This window comes from Lithobates pipiens, unplaced genomic scaffold (assembly GCF_037356315.1).
Source record: "Lithobates pipiens isolate NorthernLeopardFrog02 unplaced genomic scaffold, aLitPip1_a1.2 Scaffold_23, whole genome shotgun sequence".
NCBI classification, from domain to species: Eukaryota; Metazoa; Chordata; class Amphibia; order Anura; family Ranidae; genus Lithobates; species Lithobates pipiens.
Window position 1 is genome coordinate 313,064,928 of NW_027507785.1, and position 18,417 is coordinate 313,083,344.

At 46.8% G+C, this 18,417-nt stretch overlaps 1 protein-coding gene and 1 long non-coding RNA gene across 2 annotated transcripts in view; one reads left to right on the top strand and one right to left on the bottom strand.

The window, feature by feature from the left end:
• The window catches only part of LOC143926625 (uncharacterized), a 128,260-nt gene extending 118,245 nt beyond the window's left edge, over positions 1-10,015 (top strand). Inside the window, exon 4 of the long non-coding RNA XR_013262102.1 lies at positions 9,796-10,015. This is a non-coding gene — a long non-coding RNA (uncharacterized LOC143926625). The remainder of the gene's footprint in view (positions 1-9,795) is intronic.
• The window catches only part of PDE4B (phosphodiesterase 4B), a 622,771-nt gene that overhangs the window by 503,639 nt on the left and 100,715 nt on the right, over positions 1-18,417 (bottom strand). The gene's annotated exons all lie outside the window — the stretch shown is intronic.

Sequence of the window (18,417 nt, forward strand, 5' to 3'; positions counted from 1 at the left end):
CTGTTTGTCTACTAAGGTTCTCTAACAAACCTCTGAGGGCTTTACATAACAAATATATTTATACTGAGATTAAGTTACACACAGGTGGACTCTGTTTACTAGTTAGGTGAATTGGTTTCACTAGATTATAGTTAGGGGTATCAGAGTAAAGGAGGCTGAATATAAATGCACGCCACACTTTTCAGATATTTATTTGTAAAAAATTTGGAAAACCATTTATCATTTTTCTTCCATAGCACAATTAGGTGCCACTTTGTGTTGGTCTATCACATAAAATCCCAATAAAATACATTTATGTTTTTGGTTGTAACCAGGGCTGTTTTTAAGGCAGGGCAAAAGGGGAAGTTGCCCTGGGCCCTATCATTGTTGTGGGGCCCAAAGCAGCTGCCTCATACTTGCCAACTATCCTGGTTTAAATTCCATTGTTCCTTGAGGTTTTAGTCCCGTGCTGTGTCCCAAGATCTTAGTGTGAAGTGCTGCTACTAATGCTGCCTAGCTCTGCCCTTTTGTGGTGTACAGATGACTCACCTGCAGACCCTGTGTTTACATGTAAATTACCGGCATTCATATGTGAATAGCGGTGGCCGACGGCATTGATATGTATATCTTGCCCCCCTTGAAGTCATATCCATAGTAATTTCTAGCAGCCAATCAACAAGCAGAAATCATGTGCTGTAACCTTTAGCAACTAGTCAGTGAGCGGTAATGTGTACTGTAACCTCTAGCAACCAGTCAGTGAGCGGTAATGATACACTAACCTCTGGCAACCAATCGCAATAGCTACCTGATCTGAATTACCGGCATTCATATGTGAATAGCGGTGGCCGACGGCATTGATATGTATATCTTGCCCCCCTGAAGTCATATCCATAGTAATTTCTAGCAGCCAATCAACAAGCAGAAATCATGTGCTGTAACCTTTAGCAACTAGTCAGTGAGCGGTAATGTGTACTGTAACCTCTAGCAACCAGTCAGTGAGCGGCAATGATTCACTAACCTCTGGCAACCAATCGCAATAGCTACCTGATCTGATTCAGTAAACCGATTTTGAGTCTAGCTGCTATTTATTGTATGTCTCAGAGCAGGTGGAGAGCGAAACTGCATGGGGGGGGGCCCAAAAAAAGTTTTGCCCAGGGTCCAATCAATATTAAAGACGGCCCTGGTTGTAACATGACAAAATGTGGAACATTTCAAGGGGTATGAATACTTTTTCAAGGCACTGTACCATGTATTGCACATATCATATAGTAAAAACAGACCGCCCCCCCCCCCATGAAAACATAATAAAGAAAAATCTAAATAGGAAAGAAGGCCTCATGGAGCGTTATCACATGCTCATAGGAGTGTATGTATGAAGCCGGTCACTTTCACAGATGGAGGTAAATATGGAAGTCACTGGCGTGTCACGGAGTCACTGGTGCGGGTAACAATGCTCACTCAGCCACGGGGTCCACACAGGCAAAAGACGTTTTTTTTTGTGGAAGCAACAAAAAAATAAATGACATTACACTTTTACAAGCTGCAGAGCCTCTAATGCGTTTCACACTAGGAAGCTCTTAATCCCAAAGTGAGCCCTGCAGGAAAACGCAACGACAAGAAACTTCAACCAGCCAATCAAAGCACATAATTCCAGGTGAAGATGATAAATCAGTGTACTCACCAATACTTCAGACATTTATAGTTGGGAGGCCAGCCATGTCACTTCCCTCTGACACCCATGACAAGCCACATATGATGAGAAAATACAGAACTCACATCTTTCACAGTGAAACTTCATAATTAAAGCTGAACTTCAGGCACAAAAACTTTCGATAAATATATTCAATAGCAACAAAAGGTATAAGTCCACTTGGGGTACACGAAATCTCTCTGCAAACCCAGATATTACCTTGTAAAAGTAGTAATGACATCACTGTGTGCTGGACATAGCCTGTACAGGAGCGGTGGGAGGGGCCCAACAGCTCCACCCACTACAGACTACCTGTAGAAAACTACAGGAGGGGGGGCGGAGACAAGACCAGTCACCCTTCTCAAGGAGAGAGAGCAGCAGTGTGGGGTCTTTATTACAGGAAGCTCCGCACACAGAGGGAAAGTCTCACACTGGATTACTGCACAAATCTGGAAGAAATACACAAAGCACACCATGGGGTTTATTTATAAAAATAAATAAAAAATAACAAAAAAAAAAAAAAAAAAAAACCCTTACCATTTATCCATTGAATCTGCATTTGTTCAATGTAAAGAGGGCAAAAACAAATTATTGGGCTAATTACTCTTCTGAGCATATTTTCTTTTATTTTGTCCGGTAGTAAAATACTGCAATATGGCCACTAGATGGAGCTGAGGAGCATAGGCATATACATATGTCCTTGTAAAAAGAGATATCATGTAACAATTCAAGAGAACACTAGAGGGAACTATATAATTAATATATTCATTAGCATTCCACCCTAAAGTGGAACTTCCGCTGATCGGAACCCTCCCCCCCTCCGGTGCACAATTGGCACCTTTCAGGGGGGAGGGGGGTGGAGATACCTGTCAAAGACAGGTATTTACACCCACTTCCGGGCATAGACTCCCGTGGGAGTCTATGCCTCTTCCTGTCCCTGCGCGCTGTCTGCTGGGACACACACGGGTCCCAGAGACAGCGCGGACAATTCCTATTGCGCTGCGTGACTCGCGCATGCGCTGCAGGGAACCGGGAAGTGAAGCCGCTTCGCTTCACTTCCTGATTCCCTCACCTAGAATGACGGCGGCAGCAGCCGAGAGCCGAGTGATCGATCGGCCTCGGCTGCCGGTATCGCTGGACCCCGGGACAGGTGAGTGTCTATTTATTAAAAGTCAGCAGCTGCAGTATTTGTAGCTGCTGGCTTTTAATATTTTTTTACGCAGTGCAGTCCTGCTTTAAATTGCTAATTCCCTCTAGTGTTCTCCTCCACTGCACAGCAAGGGTTAAGTTCTTGTGTTGTCTAGGATGGTCAAAATAAACAGGAATACTTACTTAATTTCTTATCTACCTGGAAGATTAGCTCTATCCTCTACTCAATGTAGGCACCTCTCCCCCCCCCCCCCCCACCCCCACCCCATTCTCACATTCAATGGTACGTGATGATGTCAGAGAGGCAGCAACTAGGCAAGTGGTAAGGTGGAGCGGCTTTGTGGTACCTGTCATATGGGAGAAAGCTTGAGGGAATGAGAAACAAGGTAAGTATTGCTGCTTTATTCTTCTACACCCTAGACAAAATGCTCAATTAACCCTTAAGCGGGGCATAGACAGATCCTGCTGAAGCAGCTGAATTTAGATCCATGTATATGCGGTAAAGGCAGGCCATACATTATGCAAATTTCATTCCTTCAACCTGTAGTTCAATATAAATTACATTTTAAAAACAAAATAAAACAAAATATAAATAATAAAAAAATTAAAATAAACCACCTTCCTCAACCCCTCACGCACCCCATATAAAAGGCGCAGCGTATGGCGAGCACGTGTATGTATAGGCAGTAAGTCAGGCCATACATTATGCAATTTTCGCTCCTTCAACCTATGGTTGAATATAAACTAAATGTAAAAAATAAGTTAAAATAAAAATAAAATAAATAAATAAAATAAATAGTAATAATAAACAAAAAAAATAAAAAAATTAAACCCTCTTCGCCAGCCCCGCACTCACCCCATATAAATAGTGCAGTGTATGGCGAGCACGTGTAAACTTATCAATTGTACCACACATGTGAGGTATCATCACGAATGTCAGAGTGAGAGCAATAATTCAAGGGCCATAATTCATGGCGAAGTCTAAACTGATAACCTGTAAAGACGTTTAAAGTGTCGCCTATGGACAATTTTGGGTACTATCATTTCTTGCTATTTCACTTTCTGTGCACAATTTTTAAGACTTGACATGTTTGGTATGCATTTACTCAACACATTACTACCCTGTTTCCCCGAAAATAAGACCTAGCGTGATTGTCAGTGATGACTGCAATATAAGCCCTACCTTTTATATTTTACAAAAAAATAATTGAGTACACTATTGTGTTTGCGTGCCCTATAATTGATTTTAGTGTAGTTTTGTTTTTTAAATATGCATTTGGTAAATAACTACGCAAATATTGTGCAACATAAAAAAATGCAACTGCCACCATTTTATTCTCCTGGGTCTCTGCTTTCGGCTAACATGTACTTTTTTTGTGCGTTTATAGTAATAAAAATAAATAGAAATAAGAAAAAAATAAAAATAATTAAAGCGCCTCCGTCACCCCAAACACGCACACGCTATATTACTACACGTATGTCCTCACGTGTATCAGAATGACAATGACAAAGCTTAACTTGACATGACTTGACTATATAAAAAGCACAGCATAGGACGAGCACGTGTATGTAAACTTCAATTCCGCCACACATGTGAGGTATGATCGCGAACATCAGATTGCACGCAATACTTCAAGGGCCATAATTAATGGCAAACTCCAAAATGTAAATCTGTAAAATACTTACATTTTTTAAAGGCTTTTAACCACTTTAGGACCGGCGCACGACGATGTACGCCCATTTTTTGAAGAGGGACATCTCTGTAACGGCAGCAGCTGCTGCCACAACTGAGGTATCCATCTTTTCAGGAGTCGGTCCTCTTTACGATAATGGTGGTCTCCGTGGCGGATTCGCCACAAGATTACCGTTGTTGGTAGTGGGAGAGGTGCCAGCCCCCATCCCGCCGCTCTCCCGCGCCCTACACCGCTTAACGGAGCCGTCGGTAGCGGCGGAGACGATCGGGACCTGTCTTGTCTGTGGTGTGGAGACGAGTGAGGCTAAGATGGCCCCCCACCCGTCTCTATACCATAGCAGGGCGGAAGCGACGTCAAAACGTCACTTCCGCCCATACCTCTTAGCCCTTGTACACACGGTCGGACATTCCGACAACCAAATCCGTCGGATTTTGTCCAACGGATTTTGTCCGAAACTGTTGCATACACACAATCGGACAAAGTTGTCAGAAAATCCGATCGTACTTAACGTGATGACGTTATTTCGTTAGGACGGGACTACGTTCAGGCTAGTAGCCAATAGCTTTGGTCTAGGAATTTGATCTGAGCATGCGTGGGACTTTGTCCGATCGGAATTCTCTACACATGATTTGGAAAATTTTATAGCCCAGCTGGAAAACTTGGTCCGTCGGATACTCCGACGGAAACAGTCCGATGGAGCCCACACACTGTCGAATTATCCGACAACACGTTCCTATCGGACATTGTCCATCGGAATATCCGACCGTGTGTACAAGGGCTATAAGGCACATTTTTTCAATGTCATTTTTTCAAATGACACATTTTTTATTTTTTTTTATTGCATTTAAGTCCAAATAGGAGATCTGAGGACTTTTTGACTCCAGATCTCATATTTAAGAGGACCTGTCATGCTTTTTTCTATTACAAGGGATGTTTACATAGGAATAAAAGTGATCCAAATCCAAGGCATGTTTACATTTCTTGTAATAGCAATAAAAGTGATCCAAATTTTTATTTTTTTTTAAACAGTGTAAAAATAAATAAAATCAAGTAAAATAAATAAGAAAATTTTTATATTTTTTTTAAAAACACTGCGTCCCGACGAGCTCGCGCGCAGAAGCGAACGCATATGTGAGTAGCGCCCGCATATGAAAATGGTAGTCAGACCACACATGTGAGGTAATGCCGCGATCGGTAGAGCGAGAGCAATAATTCTAGCCCTTGAACTCCTCTGTAACGCAAAAGATGCAACCTGTAGAATTTTTTTAAATGTCGCTAATGGAGATTTTTGAGGGTAAAAGTTTGACGCCATTCCACAAGCGGGCGAAATTTTGAAGCGTGACATGTTGGGTAGCAATTTACTCGGCGTAACATTATCTTTCACAATATAAAAAAAAAGGGCTAATTTTACTCAAAAAAGCAAATTTTTTTCCAAAAAAAGTGCGCTTGCAAGAACGCTGCGCAAATGTAAAAAAAAAGTATTGCAACGACCGCCATTTTATTCTCTAGGGTGTTAGCAAAAAAAACAATATATAATGTTTGGGGGTTCTAAGTAATTTTCTAGCAAAAAAAAAAAAGTTTTAAACATGTAAACACTGAGGCCGCGTACACACGGGCGGACTGTTCGCCCAACTTTGTTTGTCAAACAGTTTCGGCAAACAGTCCGCTCAAAATTAGCATGGACGGACATGGCCACACACGGCACTTTTTTGAGCGGACTGTTTCAGCGAACTGTTTGCCAAACAGTTCGCTCAACTTTTGAAATGAACGGACTCGCCCACGTAAGGCGGAGGCAAATCCGCCCATTTCGAGCGCGTGTACAGGTAGGCGGGGCCCGCGAAGGAGACGTCGCGGGCTCCGCCGCCTGGAATGGACTTCAAGGGGAACCCCAACGCCGAAAAAAATCGGCGTGGGGGTCCCCCCAAAGTCCACAACAGACCCTTGTCCGAGCACGCTACCCGGCCGGCCAGGAAAGGGGGGCGAGCGAGCGCGCCCCCCCTCCTGAGCCGTACCAGGCCGCGTGCCCTCAACATGGGGGGTGCCTTGGGGAAGGGGGGGCCGCGCGGCCCCCCCACCCCAAAGCACCTTGTCCCCATGTTGATGAGGACAAGGGCCTCTTCTCGACAACCCTGGCCGTTGGTTGTCGGGGTCTGCGGGCGGGGGGCTTATCGGAATCCGGGAGCCCCCTTTAAGAAGGGGGCCCCCGGATACCGGCCCCCCACCCTATGTGAATGAGTATGGGGTACAATGTACCCCTACCCATTCACCTGTAAAATAAAAGTACAAAAAAAAAAAAAACACAACACAGAGAAAAAATATTTTATTGCACAGCTCCGGGGGTCTTCCGTCTTCGGGGGTCTTCTCGCCGGACTCCTCCGCTATCTTCGTGTAGCTCTTTTACTAGCGGAGGAGCCCGGCTTTCTTCCTCCCCGCCGCCGGCCTCTTCTCCCGACTTCGGGGGTCTTGTCCCCCTCTTCGGTTCTTCTGCCGGGCCACCGCACCTTCTTGTAGCTCTTTTGCAGGCGGTGGCCCGGTCTTCTGTCGCCGCTGCCTTCCGTTCTTCTGTCGCCGCCTTCGGTTCTTCTGCCGGGCCACCGCGCCTTCTTGTAGCTCTTTTACAGGCGGTGGCCCGGTCTTCTGTCGCCGCTGTCGCCGTCGCCGCCTTCCGTTCTTCTTCTTCTTCTTGTTCTTCTTCTTCTTCCCCAGGAGATGTTGACACGTCGCTCTCTCCGGCCGGAATGCCAGAGCCGCGCTGTGCGGTCACTTATATAGTGACAATGGGGCGGTGTCACATGGTATATGTCACATGGGTTGGTCACATGGTGACCCCGCCCCCTTACGATGTCATAGTCCCCATGTGACATCAACCCATGTGACCAACCCATGTGACATATACCATGTGACACCGCCCCATTGTCACTATATAAGTGACCGCACAGCGCGGCTCTGGCATTCCGGCCGGAGAGAGCGACGTGTCAACATCTCCTGGGGAAGAAGAAGAAGAACAAGAAGAAGAAGAAGAAGAACGGAAGGCGGCGACAGCGGCGACAGAAGACCGGGCCACCGCCTGTAAAAGAGCTACAAGAAGGCGCGGTGGCCCGGCAGAAGAACCGAAGGCGGCGACAGAAGAACGGAAGGCAGCGGCGACAGAAGACCGGGCCACCGCCTGCAAAAGAGCTACAAGAAGGCGCGGTGGCCCGGCAGAAGAACCGAAGAGGGGGACAAGACCCCCGAAGTCGGGAGAAGAGGCCGGCGGCGGGGAGGAAGAAAGCCGGGCTCCTCCGCTAGTAAAAGAGCTACACGAAGATAGCGGAGGAGTCCGGCGAGAAGACCCCCGAAGACGGAAGACCCCCGGAGCTGTGCAATAAAATATTTTTTCTCTGTGTTGTGTTTTTTTTTTGTACTTTTATTTTACAGGTGAATGGGTAGGGGTACATTGTACCCCATACTCATTCACATAGGGTGGGGGGCCGGTATCCGGGGGCCCCCTTCTTAAAGGGGGCTCCCGGATTCCGATAAGCCCCCCGCCCGCAGACCCCGACAACCAACGGCCAGGGTTGTCGGGAAAAGGCCCTTGTCCTCATCAACATGGGGACAAGGTGCTTTGGGGTGGGGGGGCCGCGCGGCCCCCCCTTCCCCAAGGCACCCCCCATGTTGAGGGCACGCGGCCTGGTACGGCTCAGGAGGGGGGGCGCGCTCGCTTGCCCCCCTTTCCTGGCCGGCCGGGTAGCGTGCTCGGACAAGGGTCTGTTGTGGACTTTGGGGGAACCCCCACGCCGATTTTTTTCGGCGTTGGGGTTCCCCTTTAAGCCCATTCCAGGCGGCGGAGCCCGCGTCGTCTCCGTCGCGGGCCCCGCCTACCTCGAAATGAGCAGACTTTCCTCCGAGCGGGAACAGTTTGCTCATTTCGAAAGTAGCCTACACACGGGCGGACTGTTCGCTCAAACACAGTTTCAGCGGACAGTTTTTCGGAATTTCCGAAAGACTTTGTCCGTCCAACTGTCCGCTGAAACTGTCCGCTGAAAGCCCACACACGAGCGGACTGTCCGCCCAAACACTGTTCAGCGGACAAGGTTGGGCGAACAGTCCGCCCGTGTGTACGCGGCCTGAGTCTGAAAAAGAGGGTCAGTCCTTAAAGCGGGAGTCCGCCGGGACTCCGCGTTTTTTTTTTTTTTTTTAAAGCCAGCAGCTACAAATACTGCAGCTGCTGACTTTTAAAATAGTGACACTTACCTGTCCAGCGCGCCCGCGATGTCGGCACCCGAAGCCGATCTGTAGATCGTTTCTCGGGTGCTGCCGCCGCCATCTTGGGTATGGGAATCAGGAAATGGAGCCTTTCGGCTTCATTTCTCGGTTCCCTACTGCGCATGCGCGAGCCGCGCTGCGCAATAAGGACGGTCCCCGCTGCCTCTGGGATCTGTGTGTTTTCCCAGCAGGCAGCGGGGCACTTGCGGAAAGGGGCGGGCACTTGCGGAAAGGGGCGTAATCTACGCCCCTTTCCGCAGAGAGCTATCCCGGAAGTGGGTGCAGTTACCTGGATTATCCAGGTAACTGCACCCCCCTCCCCCCTGAAAGGTGCCAATTGTGGCGCCGGAGGGGGGGAGGATTCCGATGAGCGGAAGGTCCATTTTAGGGTGGACCTCCGCTTTAAGTGGTTAAAGTGTAGCCTATGGAAAATTTACCATCATCTGCACAATTTTAAGACTTGACATGTTTTGTATCTATTTACTCAATGCATTACCATCTTTTATCATTTACAAAAAAAAATAAAAAAAATTGGGTATAATATTGTGTCTGTGTGCCCTTTCATTTATTTTTTTTGTTTTGTTTTTTCCTAAAAATCTGCATTTTGTATATTTTTTGTGGGTTTACAGTAATTTATAGATTTTTTTTTTATTTTATTTAACATGTGTGCAAAAAAAAAAAAAAAATTGTCCTGGTAGGCAAGTGGTTAAAAAAAACAAAAAAAAAACAAATGGACTGATGTGAATGTACAGTATGTAAAGAGCTCTGTAAATTGTTGGTGCTATTTAAATAGCTGTAATAGAAAAGCTAAACATCATTCATTTTGCTTCTGTATGTACGGAATTTACAAGGCTTTGACACTGCAGTGCTGTGACAATTCCCTTTGTATACATTGCTTTTTATGGTTAGTACTTTGCCACTGTATTGACTTGACAAGCATAATTTGTACGTGGAATTTTTCTCAATAATAAAAGTAAAAAAAAACAAAAAAAAAAACATTATTCATTTATGGCTTACATCTCCTTCTATGTCCTGCAGGTGGCGCTGTACAGATGGAACATGAAGCTGTATTGAATTCCTCGTAACTTCTCACTTCTACACCTTGGAGTGTTAAGAGCTTATCTATTCTTTATACTCACCCTGCCAATAATGCCAGCTTGGGGGCAAATCCACAGAATGTAATAATAGACAGAAAACTGTATTCTTTTACTTTTGTTTCCTTGGTGTATTAAATATAAAAATTTTCTTTCAAGATCAACATTTTCCATTTTTCACACTTTCGCTGTACAAATAAAAGGAACAGAATGTGTCTGTTGCATCGCAGTCGCATGAAATGCGTGGCGTAGATGATCCTCTCTGAATTCGGCGCTCCGATAAAAGTATTGGCTGTGAGGCATTCAGCCTTAAATTTTTGCTAATCACATCCTACGCTGCAATAATGTGAATCATGAGTCCCGGGTGTTAGTCATGAGATGGAGCTGGCTGTAAAAGAATGAGATGCAAAAGAAGGATGACTTGGTCCCAGGATTTCATGTAGCAAAGCATCCTGGGTAGTCTAAAAGCAGTACAGGTAGTGCTAGGACAAGGTTGTTTATTGCCAAGGGTGGAAAGGCCAGTGGGCACCCCAACCCCCTCCTGAGCTGTGAACTACCTGCATATGGAAGAAGGGGAAATAGATTTGACGCTATACCCTTAAATTAAATAATAAAATAAGTTGTTAAAAAAATGTAACAAAAATTGGTAATAAATTATCAGCACGCTGGTAAATAATAAGCCCAAAAAAGGTTAGATCATTCTAGGTGCCCTATATCAAGTGCTTAACCACTTGCCGACCAGCGCACGACGATGTACGTCGACAGAATGGCACGGGCAGGCAAATGGGCGTACATGTACGTCCCTTTAAATTTGCCGCCCTGCCACCGGGACCCCCGTGAGTCCGGTCGCGGGACCCGCGGACTCGATCGCCGCGGGCATCCCCGCGATCGTCTCACGGAGCGGCCGAATGGAGAAGTGCCGTTGTAAACAACATTTCTCCATTCTGCCTAGCAACTAGTGACGCTGATCTCTGCTCCATGTGATTGGAGCAGAGATCAGTGTTCACTAAATGAAAGCCCAACCCCCCCCCCCCCCCATAGTTAGTAACACGCCCCTAGGAACACTTAACCCCTACACTGCCACCCCCTGGTTAACCCCTTCACTGCCAGTGTCATTTACACAGGAATCACTGCATTTATATAGCAGTGATTACTGTATAAATGACAATGGTCCCAAAAATGTGTCAAAAATGTCCGATGTGTCCGCCATAATGTCGCAGTCACAATAAAAATCGCTGATCCCCGCCATTACTAGTATAAAAAAAAAAAAAATTATTAATAAAAATGCTATAAAACTATCCCTATTTTGTAAACGCTATAACTTTTGCGCAAACCAATCAATAATCGCTTATTGCGATTTTTTTTACCAAAAATATGTAGAAGAATACGTATCAGCCTAAACTGAGGGAAAAAAATGTTTTTATATATATTTTTGGGGGATATTTATTATAACAAAAAGTAAAAAATAATGCGTTTTTTTCAAAATTGTCGCTCTATTTTTGTTTATAGCGCAAAAAATAAAAACCGCAGGGGTGATCACATACCACCAAAAGAAAGCTCTATTTGTGGAAAAAAAAAGGACGTCAATTTTGTTTGGGAGCCACGTCGCACGACCGCGCAATTGTCAGTTAAAGCAACGCAGTGCCGAATCGCAAAAAGTGGTCTGGTCTTTGACCAGCAAATTGGTCCGGTCTGAAAGTGGTTAATGTGCTAGTGTCACTAGAAAAAATTCCATAGAAAATCACATAAACATATTTGTGAATGCAATAATAAAAGTGCAAAACTAACCACGTAATAGATTAGTAGAGATGAATAAACGTTCAATTGCAAGGAATAATGATGACAAAAATAAAAATACAAGTGAAACCAATAAAAGTTCCCAAGTAAAAATTAAAATGAAACGTAAAAAATCAAAACTATTTTAAAATTCCAGTCAGTGAGAGTCCCACACTTATAACAAAGCCAATGTGCTAAGTGCCAAAGGACGAGTAAGGCCGCGTACACACGCGCGGACTGTTTGCCCAACCTTGTTCGTCAAACAGTTTCGGCAAACAGTCCGCTCAAAATTTGCATGAGCGGACTTGCCCACACACGAGCGGACTGTTTCAGCGAACTGTTTGCCAAACAGTTCGCTCAACTTTTGAAATGAACGGACTCGCCCACGTAAGGAGGAGGCAAATCCGCCCATTTCGAGCGCGTGTACAGGTAGGCGGGGCCCGCGAAGGAGACGTCGCGGGCTCCGCCGCCTGGAATGGGCTTAAAGGGGAACCCCAACGCCGAAAAAAATCGGCGTGGGGGTTCCCCCAAAGTCCACACCAGACCCTTGTCCGAGCACGCTACCCGGCCGGCCAGGAAAGGGGGGCGAGCGAGCGCGCCCCCCCTCCTGAGCCGTACCAGGCCGCGTGCCCTCAACATGGGGGGTGCCTTGGGGAAGGGGGGGCCGCGCGCCCCCCCCACCCCAAAGCACCTTGTCCCCATGTTGATGAGGACAAGGGCCTCTTCCCGACAACCCTGGCCGTTGGTTGTCGGGGTCTGCGGGCGGGGGGCTTATCGGAATCCGGGAGCCCCCTTTAAGAAGGGGGCCCCCGGATACCGGCCCCCCACCCTATGTGAATGAGTATGGGGTACAATGTACCCCTACCCATTCACCTGTGAAATAAAGTACAAAAAAAAACACAACACAGGGAAAAAATATTTTATTGCACAGCTCCGGGGGTCTTCCGTCTTCGGGGGTCTTCTCGCCGGACTCCTCCGCTATCTGTGTGTAGCTCTGTTGCTAGCGGAGGAGTCCGGATTTCTTCCTCCCCGCCGCCGGCCTCTTCTCCCGACTTCGGGGGTCTTGTCCCCCTCTTCGGTTCTTCTGCCGGGCCACCGCGCCTTCTTGTAGCTCTTTTGCAGGCGGTGGCCCGGTCTTCTGTCGCCGCTGCCTTCCGTTCTTCTGTCGCCGCCTTCGGTTCTTCTGCCGGGCCACCGCGCCTTCTTGTAGCTCTTTTACAGGCGGTGGCCCGGTCTTCTGTCGCCGCTGTCGTCGTCGAGTCAACATCTCCAGGAGAAGAAGAAGAAGAACAAGAAGAAGAACAAGAAGAAGAACAAGAAGAAGAACAAGAACGGAAGGCGGCGGCGGCGGCGGCGGCGACAGCGGCGACAGAAGACCGGGCCACCGCCTGTAAAAGAGCTACAAGAAGGCGCGGTGGCCCGGCAGAAGAACCGAAGGCGGCGACAGAAGAACGGAAGGCAGCGGCGACAGAAGACCGGGCCACCGCCTGCAAAAGAGCTACAAGAAGGCGCGGTGGCCCGGCAGAAGAACCGAAGAGGGGGACAAGACCCCCGAAGTCGGGAGAAGAGGCCGGCGGCGGGGAGGAAGAAAGCCGGACTCCTCCGCTAGCAAAAGAGCTACACACAGATAGCGGAGGAGTCCGGCGAGAAGACCCCCGGAGCTGTGCAATAAAATATTTTATCCCTGTGTTGTGTTTTTTTTTGTACTTTATTTCACAGGTGAATGGGTAGGGGTACATTGTACCCCATACTCATTCACATAGGGTGGGGGGCCGGTATCCGGGGGCCCCCTTCTTAAAGGGGGCTCCCGGATTCCGATAAGCCCCCCGCCCGCAGACCCCGACAACCAACGACCAGGGTTGTCGGGAAGAGGCCCTTGTCCTCATCAACATGGGGACAAGGTGCTTTGGGGTGGGGGGGCCGCGCGTGTTGAGGGCACGCCCCATGTTGAGGGCACGCGGCCTGGTACGGCTCAGGAGGGGGGGCCGCGCTCGCTCGCCCCCCTTTCCTGGCCGGCCGGGTAGCGTGCTCGGACAAGGGTCTGGTGTGGACTTTGGGGGAACCCCCACGCCGATTTTTTTCGGCGTTGGGGTTCCCCTTTAAGCCCATTCCAGGCGGCGGAGCCCGCGACGTCTCCTTCGCGGGCCCCGCCTACCTGTACACGCGCTCGAAATGGGCGGACTTTCCGAGCGGGAACAGTTTGCTCATTTCGAAAGTAGCCTACACACGGGCGGACTGTTCGCTCAAACACAGTTTCAGCGGACAGTTTTTCGGAATTTCCGAAAGACTTTGTCCGTCCAACTGTCCGCTGAAACTGTCCGCTGAAAGCCCACACACGGGCGGACTGTCCACCCAAACACTGTTCAGCGGACAAGGTTGGGCGAACAGTCCGCCCGTGTGTACGCGGCCTAACAGGTGAATAATGGTAAATAATGGTGATTATCTTCAAAAAAATATATGCCATTGCTACTCCCAGTGCACAGTGAATAATAATGTGATTGCTCTCACCAGAGCTCTTACCCCAACAGGGGTGAATCAGCCTCCACAGTATGAGCCACTGTGCTGCTCTCTGGCAATGATTTGCTGTTATCCTGGGAGACGCCTGCTCTTCCGAAACAGAAGGTAATCAATCGTTTTTTTCGTGACAGAAGGTAACCAATGGTTTTTAAATTCCCGCCGGTATTGCCGTCTGTGTAAGAAGTGCACGCTGTCTGGCCACGGCCCTACGCGTTTCGTCACACCAACGTCATCTGGAGCGCATACCCTAGTCATTTTGCACCCCTCCTGCCAAAGTTTTCACAGTAGCTTGAAGGCAGGTAGTGATCACTGCTGCCCCAGTGGAAAGTTAGGAGTTAACTGTACTCCCGGGTTTTTTCCTTGGTGGGTTTTTCTGACCCTCCATTCCTTTTCCAATGAACCGGGTACTGTATGTGCCCACGCAACCTACAGGAGTCAACAATGGACTATACTTCATACTCCTCAGGGTTTTCAACCTGCACTGGGTGAGGACGTGGCACTGAGGTGGTGAAGTGGTTGCAGACCAGAGGTTTTAATAAGGAGGTATGAAATACATTTGAGACTACCCTAAAGAGATCACAGATCACACATCACAGGTCCCAGAAGACTGCAGGACCATTCACAAAGCGCAGTACGGCTCTCACGCACAGTGGGCAGCCGGCTGTGAAGCCACAAGCAGCACTGCTGGCTGCCCACAGTTAAGATGTCAGCGCCAGGAACACGAAGGCTAGTGAAGAATTGGTCTGGGTGAGGACGGTGCTGGATGTCTGGACAGGCAAGTGTCCTGTTATTAAAAGGAAGCGGCTACAGGATTTGAAAGACCAAAGCATCTTCTGCATCTTATGAAATGGATGAAGAGGAACGCTCGCACAGCAGAACTAATTTACTCTGGGGGGTATACATTGATATGTTGATGTATTCTGTCTCTGCATGAAGAGATAGAATCTCCAGTTTCAATAAATCTCTAGTTAAAGTGGTTCTGCACCTAAAATAAAAATATTAAAAGCCAGCAGCTACTAATATTGCAGCTGCTGACTTTTAATAAAATCACACTTACCTGTCCCGGGGTCCAGCGATGTCGGCGGCAGATGACGAGCGATCGCTCGTCTCGCTGCTGCCCCCGCCGCCACCCTCTGTCAGGGAATCGGGAAGTGAAGCATTACAGCTTCACTGCCCGGTTCCCTACTGTGCATGCGCGAGTCGCGCTGCGCGTCTCTTATGGTCCCCCGCTGTGTCTCTGGGAACTGTGTGTTTCCCAGAACACAACGGGGGGGGGGGGGGCATCTGCGGCGGTCTGGCCGGAAGTGGGTGCAGTTACCTGGATTATCCAGGTAACTGCACCCCCCCTCCCCCCTGAAAAGTGCCGATTGTGGCAACGGAGGGGGGGAGGGATCAGATTATCGGAACTTCCCCTTTAGGGTGAAGAACCGCTTTAACCATATTAAACACGGGCAGAAGAATTTATAGTAATCTCTTGTAGGAAACCAGATGAGGATCTCTTTAGGGTAGTCTTTGTCATCTATCAAATGGGGTTCCTATAGAATTTATTAGGGGTTCCTAACCATTAATGTAAGAAGCATCCTTCCCACTGATCACCAATGTAAGGAACATTCTTCCTGCTGACCAACAATATAAGAAGCATTCTTCTCACTGATCACCAATGTAAGGAACATTCCTCCCACTGACCAGTGACCACCATAATAAAGGGACATTCTTCCCATTGACCACTAATGTAAGGAACATTCTTCCCACTAACCACTAATGTAAGGAACATTCTTCCCACTGACCACCAATAAAAGGACCATTCTTCCCACTGGCCACCAATGTAGGGAACATTCTTCCTACTGACCAACAATATAAGAAGCATTCTTCTCACTGATCACCAATTTTAAGGAACATTCCTCCCACTGACCAGTGACTACCATAATAAGGAACATTCTTCCCATTGACCACTAATGTAAGGAACATTCTTCCCACTGACCTCCAATAAAAGGACCATTCTTCCCACTGGCCACCAATGTAGGGAACATTCTTCCCACTGGCAACCATTGTAAGGATCATATCAACTGGGGTTCTTATAGAATTTGTTAGGGGTTCCTATGTAAGAAGCATTCTTCCCACTGACCACTAATGTAGGAAAAATTCTTCCCACTGACCACCAATGTAAGAAGCTTTCTTCCCACCAATGTAAAGAACATTCTTCCCACTGACCACCAATACAAGGGCATTATTCTCACTGACTTACAATGTATGGAGCATTCTTCCCACTGATCACTATGGGGCATACTTTCCACTGAACACTGATGTAAAAACATTCTTCTCACTGACCACCAATGTAAGGAAAAATTCTCCCACTGGCCACCAATATAAGGATCACTCTTCTCACTGACGACCAATGTAAGGAGCATTCTTCCCAATGGCCACCAATGGAAGGAGCATTCTTCCTAATGACCACCAAGCTAATGTTTGGGAAGTTGTAGATATGACAATTATTGTCAAAGGTTTCCCAAGACCTGAAGATTATTTCAGGGGTTCCTCTGTGTTACAAAGGTTGAGATAGACTGCTTAAGCGATAATATAGAATAGTCAAAACAGATTTTTCTCATTTCCTTTGATCCCTTCTAAAATTATATATTTAGAATAATTTTGGAATTATTTATCTTACATACAGGATACACAGACATCCTCCATTCCATCACATTATTATTCAGCTCCTCAATCTTTTTATATTTACATAATTTAATTATTAGTGTTTGGCAGATATAATATGTCGTCATTGACGCTTAAAGTATACATGTGTCGACTTTCAAATTGGAGAGCGTCTAGCAGGGGTAAGGAGAAGACACCTGGAAGCATCTTCACGTATCTTTTAGCTATCTTCTTCCATACAGCCTGATACCCGGAGTGCCTAATTATACAAATAGTGACTTTAGTTTAAAGTCAGGAGGACCGTAGACACTTCAGAACATTTCACCAACAGCGCCATTCTTTTTAGGCAAAATCATTCTGCTTACCCCTTCTGACCAATCCTCTGACCTGGGTGTTGAGAGGGGACCCTTCCTTAGGTGCCGCATGCAGAAGTTGGATGTTAGGTTAGCCTCTTTGAACGCCAGAAGATTTACCCCACTTCATGACCAGGCCATTTTTTGCGATACGGCACTGCATTACTTTAGCTGACAATTGCGCAGTTGTGCATGGACGCCGAATGCTGGACTCGGGAGCGCGCCCGCAAGGTAAACCCCCCCCCCCCCCCCCCTGGGAGAGCACTTCTCCTCGATCAAAATAATTTTGATTGATCAAAGAAATTAACGATTAATCGAACAACTAATCGTTAATTTCCGCAGCCCTAGTATATATATATATATATATATATATATATATATATATATATATATATATATATATATAAAAATAATGTTTGGGGGTTACAAGTAATTTTCTAGCAAAAAAAAAAAAAAAGATTTTAACTTGAAACCAACAAATTTCAGAAAAAAAGGTTTATGCCGTGTACACACGACCGAACTTTCCGGCAGACTAGGTCCAACGTAATCAGTCCATCGGACAATCCGATCATGTGTGGGCTAATCCGATCGTTTTTCATGAAAAAAATAAATAAATCAGACGGACCTAGAAATAGAACATGTTTCAAATCTGTCCGATGGACTCAATTCCTATCAGGAAAACCGGTCGCCTGTATGCTGGTCCGACGGACCAAATATGACGCAAGGGCAGCTATTGGCTACTGGCTATTGAACTTCCTTGTTTAGTCCCATCTTACGTCATCACGTTCAAAATGAGCGGACTTTCGAATGGACTTAGTCCAGTCATGTGTGGCCAAGTCCATTGGTTCAGAAGTCCATCGGAACTCCGCCGAAAAGTCGGGAAGACCGTTGGACCTAGTCTGCCGGAAAGTCCGGTCGTGTGTACGTGGCATTAGTGTTTAAGTGGTTATAATTCCCTCATTTTCAGACCAAAGTGTATCCCTTTGATCTAAAGGACAAATTTGTTACAATTTTTATACTTAAGTTCCACTGCTAAAGATTGTTGTGATTCTTGGCAGACTGCCCGTTTTTTGTTTTTTTTTTCCTTTCTTTTGACGGCTGTCGGCTTTAGCAGAGAAGAGAGAATTCTCTGCATAGAAAGAATCGGGAAATACTTTGTCAAGATCGCAAGGGTGAAAAAAAATTGCGATAACTATTCTTAACGATTAATCGTGCAGCTCTAGCAGACAGCAATAAATAGGTCTAAACCTTCCCAACTCAATCAAAAGAAA